A 12,151-nucleotide genomic window follows, 5' to 3' on the forward strand; every position below is an offset into this window, starting at 1 on the left:
ATTTTCATTGTATTGTATGGCTAAAAGAACTACGGGGACTTCTTGTAAAGTTAAAACTGGAACACCTATGGGGCACTAATGATGTGGCTAGTTTTCCTTCGAAAGCAAAATTGAAAGAACTATATTGGGAGATGGTGTATTTAACAATGTTCTGTAAAGGATCCCAATCAAAACTGTCTACTCGCTTTTTGGATATAAAAATGTATCCGTCATGCGAACCATATTGGGATATAATTGAACGACCACATGACAGGAAACTATACTTCCAATTCCGTATAGGAACATTACCAGTGAATGCTTTTAAGAAACACTGGTCTCCAATGTGGGATGAACATTGTTATTATTGTAAGGATCAAATAGAGCACATTTCCCATTTGTTGTTCTGTTGCCCATTGTATGCCAGCCCTAGGCGCAAATGGCTAAAGCCAGTGTGCTCAAATATTGGTACCCGTAGTCAATCGATAGCCCTCAGAATACTAGAATCCGATTGTTCTACACCATTTGTAGTTGCTGTAGCAAAATTTCTTGCTTGGGCATGGACAATCCGCACTCGCACTTTAATGTCAAATACAACAAAATGAAATATGGCTGCTATTATCTAATCACTCCGTCACATGAATTGTCATTTTAAAAATAATTTTTATGAATTTTGGAAAAACTTTTCTTCATTTTTAACATGTATAGCATTCGGCTGTCAATGTTTAATATGTGTTTTAGAAAGTATTTTTAGCTGTAGTATTTATTGTAATAGGGTTAGGAAGGATGCTTTTATGACAAATGTCGAATAAAGCTTTGAAATTTGAATTTGTATTTATGTATTTATTTAAGTGATGCTTTTTGTAAAGCACCTATAGCTCCTGAGCTTTTTTCAGACCACTTAACTGAGTTGGGAAATGAATATGCTCAGTTGGTGTTTCCAATGTAGTGCCTTTCTAGAGAGTCTTCAAAATGAGGTTAGGTTAGTGTGCATGCTGTACCCTAATTCCACTGGGTGTCATGTCCTCCGCCTCCTTGTATTTTTTTACCTGTCACATGCCCAAGATCAGGAAGCAGGCACACCGAACCGGCACCTCCTCACCACTTCTTGTCAGCCAATAGCAACCCCCATGCCCAGCATACACAGAGAACTACACTGCTATGGCACAGCACTTCCAACTGATTGCCTTCCTGCCCCTACACTGTTACCCCGCGGTGCAGCCATAGGACAGTGGCTACATTGCCCGTGTCTGCCCCCAACACGTTGTTCCTGCCATGGAGGTTTGTTTCCCACAGCCGGGTGCAGTCAATAAGTACAGGGACCCAAAGATATGTGGCATTGCAGAATAAGAACGGACGTGGTACAGATAGGCTTTTTTTTAATTTATTTATTAGTTTTCACTTTTATATAGCGCAAACTTTACCCCCAGGTATCAGAGCGCTTTAAATCCGCATGCTTATAACAAGCAAGACTAGCACTCTATATCACTGCCAACTTTGCTTAGCATAAGCAACAGCTAACCATTCACAATGTTTATATATCAATTGCAAATTAAAAAAATAAAATAATGCAAAGCATTGTCATTTACAATGCCAGTAACGCAAACTTTAATGCTGCAAGACCTATTGCATTGCAAATGCTTGTAATTTAAAGGCATCCAATCAGTCCTAGCCAGTGCCGCCAGCATATATATATAGATATAATAATATGGAAGGATGTTTGAATCGAGTCTGTTCCATGCCAGCATTCACTGGAACAACAAACCCCGCTGAAGCTAAATCACGTGATTTATTAGAAGTGCTGGTGTTCTAATTTAGGCGGTGGGCGGGTGGGGGGATTTACAGACCAGGCACCAGCCTATAAAAGCTGGCAGGGAGTGAAGAGACAGACACGACCGGAGCAGAAGGAGCTACCACGGGGGGCTGACTGCACAAGCCCCTCTCGAGCTGAACTGCAAGGAAAAGAAGACCCTCCGCCCAGCGGGGAGCACGTGAGTAAAGGGGGCACCTCACCACCCGCGGGCTGACGTGCTTTAAGCTGAAGCGTTGTGTTTGCACACCCGGGCCGCTCTGCAGCATCTCTTCCTGGGCCGGGAGACGATGCTCGAGCAAAACTACAAGTCCCAAAACACAGCGCCTTGTTGGCTAAACTTACGACAGAGCGCTGTGTAGGGTGGCAGGGGGAGGGGGCGACGCTTATCTGACTTTTCTTCTCTTGTATTTATTGTCTGATGTTAAACACTTTACGTCTTCTCCTACACAACTCATGAACAGAGTTGCGCCCCATGGGTCGGTGAATGGAAAGGGTAGTAGTGCGCACGTTTGGACTTCTTGGCACTTAAGCCCCGCTTCACATTTAAAAACACATATAGTCCCAGCCTTCTCCCTTTCTAATATTTATAGCGCCCTGTGATACATCTAGGAAGAGTTCCTTTCTCTGGATCCCCTTTGTCCCCACCTTCCTTCCATGTCCCTTTTAGTATTTCACTTTACTTCCGCTGATCTAAATCCATCAGTTCATTCAACCTCCTTCTGTGCTTCACCTTCGTAGATAAAGTTCCACATTATCGATTCCTGGATTGGTTCTGCCACTACTTGCCCCCCCCCCCTTCTTCTTCCCCCTTTATGGAGTATACTCTGTTCCTCTCTTCTACCAAGAGCTGGGCTCTTTGCGCGGCTTGTGTACTTTATATTGTGACTCTGGGTGCTAACAAAGGTTCGTGGCTTGGATTTGTCAGGGGTTGTTATTTTGAATGAGTTCGCCCTGGTTTGTTCTTCCGCCCAAACTACAGCCAAGGGCGACATGGTCGCGGTTATTAATCCTTTTATCCAGGTCCGTTGAAAAGGACACTAGAGCCCTCTCTAGGCCCTCTGTAAGATCTTATGTCTCGGTTCAAGCCACTTCCTTTCTGGAACCCTAGTTAACTTGGCATTGTCAACCCCCACTGCCTTCTGTTAACCCGTTTTAGAATCAATTTAATTCATCCTTTGTTGCTGGGCCAAATGGCTGGACAACAGAGACAATCCATGCTTTGTCAATGGGATGGCTGCTGCGTTCAAGACGCTATGTACTTTTGGTTTGTCCTTTTTACTCCAATATTCGTAAAAGATTTTTAACGCCACTTTTTACTGGGTGGAATTTTAGGCAGGTCAGGCCAGCCCTGCTACATCTGCAGATGCTGACTGATTTTCGAGCCTGGCTTTATGTTGCCTGCTTCTTCGGCTGCAGCCTACCATACTGCGCAGCTGTCTAGTTTGCTAAAGACATCTTAGGGTCATTCAGAACGCTGACTTTGGAATACATTCCGCCCCTTGATTTCCATTGGCTTTGTGGTTTGTAACTCACATTTTCTGGCATTCTATTTGCTGGCTTTATTTGCTTTAGGCTCCCCAGGTTCAGTTCGCCCCTCCCATTGCCCAAGCTGTGTTTTCTGTGTTGTTCCATGACTCACTTTCTGTAAACAGGCCTTTAAATCTTCTTATCTAGTCACATTTGTTGTGCATTCAAAGACCAGGGCCAAATGGCAGACTGCCTTTCCAGAGGCTTGTTTACTTTTCTTTCTCTGACTTTAAAATGAGATGAGTCATGTGATACTCATCTCATGCTAGATACTGGGAGTAGGAAAGAGGTTTTTTTTCTAGCACATGACCACATTTAAAGGAACTGTGTAAGTGTTTCAGATTATATCAGAATTAGGAACACAAATGAAGCCCATTTTTTGTTATTTCTGAAGTGTGTTGGGAACAAATACTTTAATATGATCAAACAAAGCATTAAACTAGGTGATGCAATTCCCACACATTTCGTTTGTTGGAAACTCTACTCTAAGCCAATGCACTCTTCATCCCCCTACTCCTTGCCACTGCACTCTACACCTCTCCAGCCTAGGCTACACCAATCTACTCTGCACAACTCCACTCTATGCCACTCTACTCTATGCCAAAACTCTTGCCACCAATGCTCTATAACACTCATCTCTATGCCCCTGCACTGTATGCCAACCCACTAAATGCCACTTGAATCTACTCTGTACCACTGCACTCCTAATGCCACTGCACTCTCCACCACTTTACTCTAAGCCACTACACGCTATGCCACTCTACGCAAATGCACTCTACCGTGCACCACCACTCTATGCCACTTCACTCTATTTTGAAAGAATCTACTCTATGCCACTGGACCCTATACCACTGTACTCCACTCTATGCCAATGCACTCTTCATCACTCTACTCTTGGCCACTGCAATCTACACCTATCCAGTCTAGGCCACACCAGTCTACTCTGCACAAGTCTACTTTATGCCTCTGTACTCTATGCCAAAACCTTGCAGCAAATGCTCTATAACACTCAACTCTATGCCCCTGCACTCTATGGCAGTCCGCTATATGCCACTCTAATCTGCTCTGCACCACTGCACTCCTAATACCACTGCACTCTCAAAATACTTTACTCTAAGCCACTACACTCTATACCACTCTACGCAAATGCACTCTACCCTGCACTGATCCACTCTATGCCACTCCCTCTATTTTGAAACAATCTACTCTATGCCACTGTACCCTATACCACTGTACTCCACTCTATGACAATGCACTCAACTCTATGCCCCTGTACTCTATGCCAATCTACTATAAGCCACTCTAATCTAATCTGCACTACTGCACTCTACACCAATGTACTCTAAGCCTCTACACTCTAAGTAACTCTAGGCAAATGCACTCTACCCTGCACCACTCCACTCTATGCCAGTTCACTCTACTTTGAAACAATCTACTCTAGGCCACGACACCCTATACCACTCTCTGCCACTCTACTCTTAACTACTGCACTGTACACCAATGCACTTCAAACAACTGCACTCTATGTATCTGTACTCTGCATCACTGTACTCTATGCCACTGCTATTTCTACGCCACTTTTCTCGACTCCACACCACACCACTGAACTCTGACACCCTACTCTGCAACACTGCACTCTCCACCACTGAACTCTACAACCCTCTACTCTGCCCTTTTCCATTCTACCCAACTGCCCTCTATGCCACTGCACCCTGTTTGTTTTAGTGAATTTCACAAGTTTTTCACATTCTATTTTTTAAATATACCATCCCTGTAACCTATGTTTTTTTCAGTGAATTTCTAATTTGTATTAATGCTATTTTCTAACTATAACCTGGGTGTCTGAGTGGGTGTGTGAGGGGCTGTTTGCATGTGGAAATGGGTGTATGATTGGTTGTGTGGGTGTTTAAGTGGGTGTTTAAGTGTGTGTGAGTGTTTTTGCTGACATCTGAATGAGTGTGAGTGGCTGTACAGGTGTGTGAGTGAGTGTGCGTGTGGTTGTGTGGGCATGTAATTAGGTGTGTGAGTGCCAGTGTAGGTCTGTTGTTGGGTGTGTGTCTGTGTGTGGGTCTGTGAGTGGAAATGCGAGTGGTTGTGTGGGTGTGTAAGTGGGTGTATGAGTGAGTGGGTCTGTGAGTGGGTATATGTATTTTTTTTAATTGGGGTCTAGATCTGAGGCTTTGCCACAAATTCTCACGAGGGCAATGTTTAGCACAGCGGACCCTCATATGCACAAAAAACATTTCCCACAAATTCTTCTCCATGAGGGGTCCTCACAGACCTCTTCACAAGTCCCATGGGATAAGGATACCTCTAGCTTGACCCCTATATACTATTTCTACTTTATGTTCCTCCCCCGTGTACCATATCCCGATTCACCAAATGTCAACTACAACTTTTCTCTCAGGTTGCGGTCAGCCAATCACGGCGTTGCTGTTGGCCCATGGCTCCATGGATGCTCTGCAGTGGATCTGCATCTCTAGATACACCCAAATCTTTTTTCTTTAATAAATCCAAAACTAATGAAAATATTTACACTAAATTATAACAAGCATTAAAAATGCAATAGGTCTCGCCTTTCATTAAGTTAAAGCCATTTGCTTTGCTATACAATACCATTAGCAAAGCAAATGGCTTTAACTTTGTCAAAGGCGAAACCTATTGCATTTTCAATATTTGTTTACTTTCTTAACCAGATCTGTCTTTCTATACCTCTTCTCATTTTGCCCTTCTTTCTACTTATCATTTGTCGTTTTCTTTCTCCCACTACCCAATACTCACTAGTCCACAACAGGAATTTAGGTATCAATAGTGCAGCAGGTGCAGTGCCACCGGGCTCAGGGCTGTGAGGAGATTTCTGTGCCACTATTTTTGATTACAATACTGGGCTAGGGGGCATGTTCCTTGCTTGCATGGGGTCCAGCGCCACCATTCCTTACAACGACACTCGTCCACAGTGTCCTAGCTGTGTTTCTCTCACAGGCCCATGCGTCTTGGGTTCTGTCAGGGGTGGTTCTGGTGGCAGTCAGTGTAAGCCTGACAGAACTCCCCTAGCCAAGGAAGGGTATGTGTCAGCTGTTAAAGTTTGTGATGCCTGGGGTAGGAACCTCAGAGTTTGCCTAGGTTTAACAATCCCTTCAACATTTGTTGCCTGTTCCGGATCAAGAAACATTTCTTGGTTGAGAAGACAAGCCCGCCCCTTAGAATGTGTCCTCTCATCCCATGTTATGGAGTCAGTGTAGAGGGGTCTCTCTCAGCCTCATCATGGCAAGTGTCATCACAGGGCTGCTGTTTCAGCAGCCCTGTGATGGGAACCGCCGCTCCAGCCTGGCACCACCAGCTGTGTGGCAAAGGCTGCAGAGTGCTGTTCGTTGGGTGCTACCAGGGGGCACTGTCCAGCTGTGCCTTAAACTAGTAGGTCTCCTAAGCAGTCCCACTGTCCTTGAGGTGCCCATTAAGGCACGTCAGGTGGCATGTGTGTACTGAAGAGTGGATTAGGACATTCTGTGGCCATCTCTCATCTCTCTATTGAATACTATGCTTGAAGTGTCAGCGAGATGCCCTTTTATCGCAGTTCAGTCACATACCTGCCATCTGTTCCTCCAAGACCAGACTAGGCTCATGTGACACGCAGAAGGTGCCACCCTCCCGCCATGTCATCCTATGTGCAGTGTGTCTGTCCAGTCCTGGACTCCGTCCCCCCACTCAAAGCTCGTGTGACACTCAGAAGGTGCCCCCTCCCACCATGTCATCCTATGCACCATGTGTCCGTCCAGTCCTGGACTCCCTCCTCAGCCCCACCCATCATTACTACTAGGTTTGTTGGTCTAGTTAGTGGGTCAGAAAGAAACTAAGACTACAGTACCCAGAATGCTTTAGGTTTTTATTTAAAAGCCCATTACCAGACACACAGTGCCCTTGATGACATGATGTGTCAAAGGGTGAGCAACCCAATAAACCCTTGCGGGCTTGGGCAAGGTATGTAGACAAAAAGGCCGGCAAGGGATTTTGTTTTTTAAGATCTTTACAGCACCTTTAGGACTTGTTGTGTAATCACAGTACCTAAGCAAGAATTCAATCCGTGGCTGTTAAATTACAATAAACATAGGATGTTACCACACTAACATCACGATAAAGCATAAATGCTCAATAAAACAAGGAACCAGGGTTTATTGTCTGAAAGTTATTATTAAACTTAAAGGCAAAGTATCTGTACAAAAACAATGAATGATCACAAAGAAAATAGGGTGCATACATGGATATACAATAAGGATATTCAAGGCTTTGGTTGCTTTTCCTTGGACATATCCAAATTAAAGTCCAGACTGCTGCGTCACAGTGGTTGGTTGATCTTATGACCCGAAGTCAGAAGAAAATCGAAAGATGACTTAGGGACAATATTAGGCAGAATTGGACTGAACAGGTCGACGTTTCGGTCTTATTATGGTTATTTTTAAGACCATCATCAGGACTACAAAGTGATGTATAAAATTGATGACCCTCTGTAAAAAAACAACAATGAATTACAATATGTACAGTTGAATTCGGTACCTGGTTCAAGACATACAGTGATTATGACAAGATTAGAAATATTTACATTTTAATGTTTACACTAAACAAATTAGTACTATATTGCTGTCGTTTGACATTTCATTAAAACTAGAATTAGTCGGTGTGGCGACTAAAGAAATTAATGGCAAAAAGAAACAGTTAACTTTTTTAAAAATCCTAGGTCAACAGAGGCGGTTATACCTAAGGGGCTGCATCTACGCCACGTATTACTTGCTGGGCAACAGATTGCGACTTGCACTTACTTTTAGCAATATGGACGGTGTCAGTTATAAAAATCTTGATGGCACCGGTGCTTGTAAATAATTGCACTGGGGTTGGGCACAGAGTTGAATCCAAGGTGCCAAGGTTAAACTACAAGGAACAAGGTATCGCTTTAATTTCTCATTGGTGTGGAGACAATTATTTTATTTATGTTTATAAGGTTCGCACATTTACCTTGCCACAATTTAGGCGCAGTAGAAGATGGAATCTGACAGATAGTCCACTTTAGAATAAAGATCAGCTGTCACAGAATACGAGCTAAATGAAAAAAGAAGAATTGGGGCACATCAATGAAAAACGTGGGGGTACTGCGGTGATTCATTTCAAACATTAAATTTATATTCATTTAGAACAGAACTTAGAATTGCAGCGTATATTAAGGGCATGCAATGCACATCATGTATCAGTCATTGATTCATAACTGGTGTACAAACATTTAGCCCAAGTGTGGTGCCCATGGTATGGAACCTTGTGGCTTTACCGGTTTATAAACAACCTTAGTCTATTGTTTGGGTGGCAAGTTAGGGTACAGTATACCACAGTTTGGCATGCGTTAAAGCCAACTCGAATTAAAAGACTGTTTAAGGAAAACACAGTGTTTGCAGTTAAGAGTAACCTTTGGGACGTTGTTTACATAAAAGGTGAGTTATTCTACTGTTAGGCTAACGTTTGAGAGCGATACATGTCCCACGGATTTGGAACGAAACTCGTAGTCCGTAAATAGAGACGCTGCTGTCATATTTCAGCGTTAATTTGGATATGTCCAAGGAAAAGCAACCAAAGCCTTGAATATCCTTATTGTATATCCATGTATGCACCCTATTTTCTTTGTGATCATTCATTGTTTTTGTACAGATACTTTGCCTTTAAGTTTAATAATAACTTTCAGACAATAAACCCTGGTTCCTTGTTTTATTGAGCATTTATGCTTTATCGTGATGTTAGTGTGGTAACATCCTATGTTTATTGTAATTTAACAGCCACGGATTGAATTCTTGCTTAGGTACTGTGATTACACAACAAGTCCTAAAGGTGCTGTAAAGATCTTAAAAAACAAAATCCCTTGCCGGCCTTTTTGTCTACATGCCTTGATGACATGAAGCAAGAGACCGCAGCAGACCCAATCTAGGCCTCAGCAGCATATTGAAGGCCAGGGGCTGCTTCAAGGACAGGATGCGCTGCTAGGTTCTCAGCAGTCAACTACCCCTGGAATCAGCCCTTAGCAGCACACACTTCTTCTAGTGTAGGCACATATAAGATGTGCTGCCACAGAGAATGTCTCTTATGCTGCCAACCCCTGACATATGTGTAGTTTTTCGTGTTTTTCTCTTCAGAGCTCCATATGACATATGTTTATACTTCAAAATATACCATGAGGCACTATTTAACAAGCCTGCTAACTGTGCGCCGCGGGGGGGAGTGAGCACGGCATCATTGTGAACGCACAAGGGGCGGGTGGAGTGAGCGAGGCAGTGTGGTGAACACACGAGGGGCGGGGGAGTGAGCGCGGTAGCGCGGTGAACGCGCTATTTAGAACAAGATGGCGTCGGACTGTCCACAGTCCGTATGGACACGCGCATGCTGTCTGCTTTGCACAGATGGAGAGAGCAGCCATCTTTATCCATGCAGACGCATGCACGTAAGCCCACGGTGAGAATTGATTCTAAAATGTCCTCTTCATGGCGAGAGCAACACATGTCCTGCTTTCGCCAGGTGAGACCAAAAAAGGCTTTTTCTGGACCCCGATCTAGTTTTCTGCCAAATTTAATGTAATGTAATTAATATGTATAGACATCTGAAAACACAATCTTTGTCTGCAGTCTTCCACCTCATAGACACACAGACATTATAACTTCAAAATGTGTACATTGTTTGTTTGTTCATGACCATGCCTTTTTCTAACACATAGCATTTTCTTCGCAGATGCTGGCAATACGACAAGAGACTTGAACAGAATTAACTGGGACTGCAAAAAGTGAGATTGGAAACACCATCTCTGGCAACACCAAATTGACATTTTCAGGAAGTTCAACTCGCTGGCAACTAAGCGCACCACAGAGAACTAGAGCGCTCACTGGCTGAAGAGAAGACTGTAGTTCTTAATACACTTGGACTTCTGGGCGCTAGACCTCAGGGAACCTTGAAGTGATAAAAAAGTGTGCTGTGTTTTTCACACTTGGGCCTCATAAAAGAATTATTGTGCTGCAGACATTTCAGGGAAGAAACATTGAAAATAATTCAAAATATATTTGGGACGCAGTCTGCACACCACACACTTGTCTCATATACACAAAGTGATTATTGGACAAAAGAAATTTAAACAGATGTAAAGTGTTAATCGTCTAATAACTAATCGTGTATTTTCAATAATAAATTAAAAGGGATCACGTGATACGTGCTTTCAAGGCAAGACATTAAAAAGGACAATAAAGTGACAGAGAGAAGACGGTGAAAGACATGGATCAGCAGAAAAGAGATGAGGAGGAGGCAGCCAAGCGCCAGTTGGCTGGCACTTTGGGGGGGATGGGTGCTGGAGCGGGTACAGGAGCGGGTGTGGGAGCCGCTGCAGGGTTCTGTGTAGCAGGGCCTATTGGTGCGGCGGTTGGAGCAGTGATAGGACTTTTCACTGGTGCTGCTGCGGGAACTGGTGTTGGAGCCGCGGCTAGTAAGTAGTGTTCATAGTAGTATCAAGCAGGACACTACCATGAACGGCCATTATAACAGGTCATTCACTAAATTACCAATACCTGTTAAATTACCACAAATATATAGTTCTATGCTACAGTATTCTATGCTACACTGTCCAAGGAACAATCTTTTAACCAGTGTGTTAAATAAAACCACAGAGTCCAGCATTTGTGCCTTGAAACCATTTGTAACAGATCATCTCGTGTGCATGATGCCAGGTTGCACCCGAGTCTTACATTTAGTTCAATACAATGGAGTTTAGTGTGGTTTTTGAAGTGTTTTGCTTTTTTCACTGGCAGTTTACACGCTTCTCCAGAAAAATCTGGAAATGCAGGCATGCCTTCCTGCTGTAATTAATAGCTGCAGGTAGTGACCACGCGCACACAGTTCACTGGAAGGGTGCCAGCCTCTAACAAATAGATGGGGGCGATGGAATCATGGACCATATGTAGCAAGTGGGGTAGGAGAGACCCTATCTCAGCCCGGCTCCGCTCATACCAGGGTCTGACTCTGTCTGATCCTGGGAGAGATGTCCTGATGAAGGACTGTGATCACTTCTGATTTTATAAGAAATTGTGGTGATATTTGTGCTAGGAATCACAAGTCCACTACTCTGTATTTGCAAACTATTTTTATGCATAAGGCTATGTTTTGTAATTCACTAACTAAATTCAATGTATCCTACTTTTTACAAATATTTCTGCTTTTAATAAAGCCAATTACATAAGCTGTTGTGGCACTGCTCCATTTTGGTATTTTAATTAATACTTTGACATACCTGGACATTTATTTATTTAGTTTGTTGTTTTTTCCTGAAACTCATTGTGGCTCTCGGCTTTTCTGAGCCATGCATCATTCCTTGTGGGTGTTGTTGGCACAGCCATGCATTCTGTCATGTTGCTCGTCTTCTGTAATATTCTGTGGAGATTTACTTTCACTGGAAACACAGGGTTTAGCCATCGAATAACCAGCCATGAATGGGAAAAACATAGTAAATCCAAGTCCTGGGCACACGTCAAGGATAATGTTTCTTAGAATGTTAAGTGCACTAACGTAGTGCTGGATTGAAGAAATATTACAAATGTCGACAACGGTAGGTCATGTAATAGATGATGTTTATGCAAAAACTTGGAGTTCATCAAAGGAATCCACCAGCCTATGGGAATGAATGGGAAAACCCAGTGATGGGACGACAATCACTACTCACAGACCTACGTACAACTAAAAACAACTGCATCCTGGGAGAGTGCGCCACAGAGGACCGAGCGGGTGTTCAAGGTTTCACTGTTGTTGTGACACAGAATGGTGTCACTC

At 43.4% G+C, this 12,151-nt stretch overlaps 1 long non-coding RNA gene across 1 annotated transcript; it reads left to right on the top strand.

The window, feature by feature from the left end:
* The first annotated feature begins 1,863 nt into the window (after positions 1-1,863).
* LOC147724929 (uncharacterized) lies at positions 1,864-11,564 on the top strand. Its single transcript, XR_015309942.1, has 3 exons — positions 1,864-1,967; positions 10,073-10,348; positions 10,572-11,564. It is a non-coding gene; the product is annotated as an uncharacterized LOC147724929 (long non-coding RNA).
* The last annotated feature ends 587 nt before the right edge of the window (positions 11,565-12,151 follow it).

The sequence above is a fragment of the Lissotriton vulgaris genome, chromosome 4_1, assembly GCF_964263255.1.
Source record: "Lissotriton vulgaris chromosome 4_1, aLisVul1.2, whole genome shotgun sequence".
Lineage (NCBI taxonomy): Eukaryota > Metazoa > Chordata > Amphibia > Caudata > Salamandridae > Lissotriton > Lissotriton vulgaris.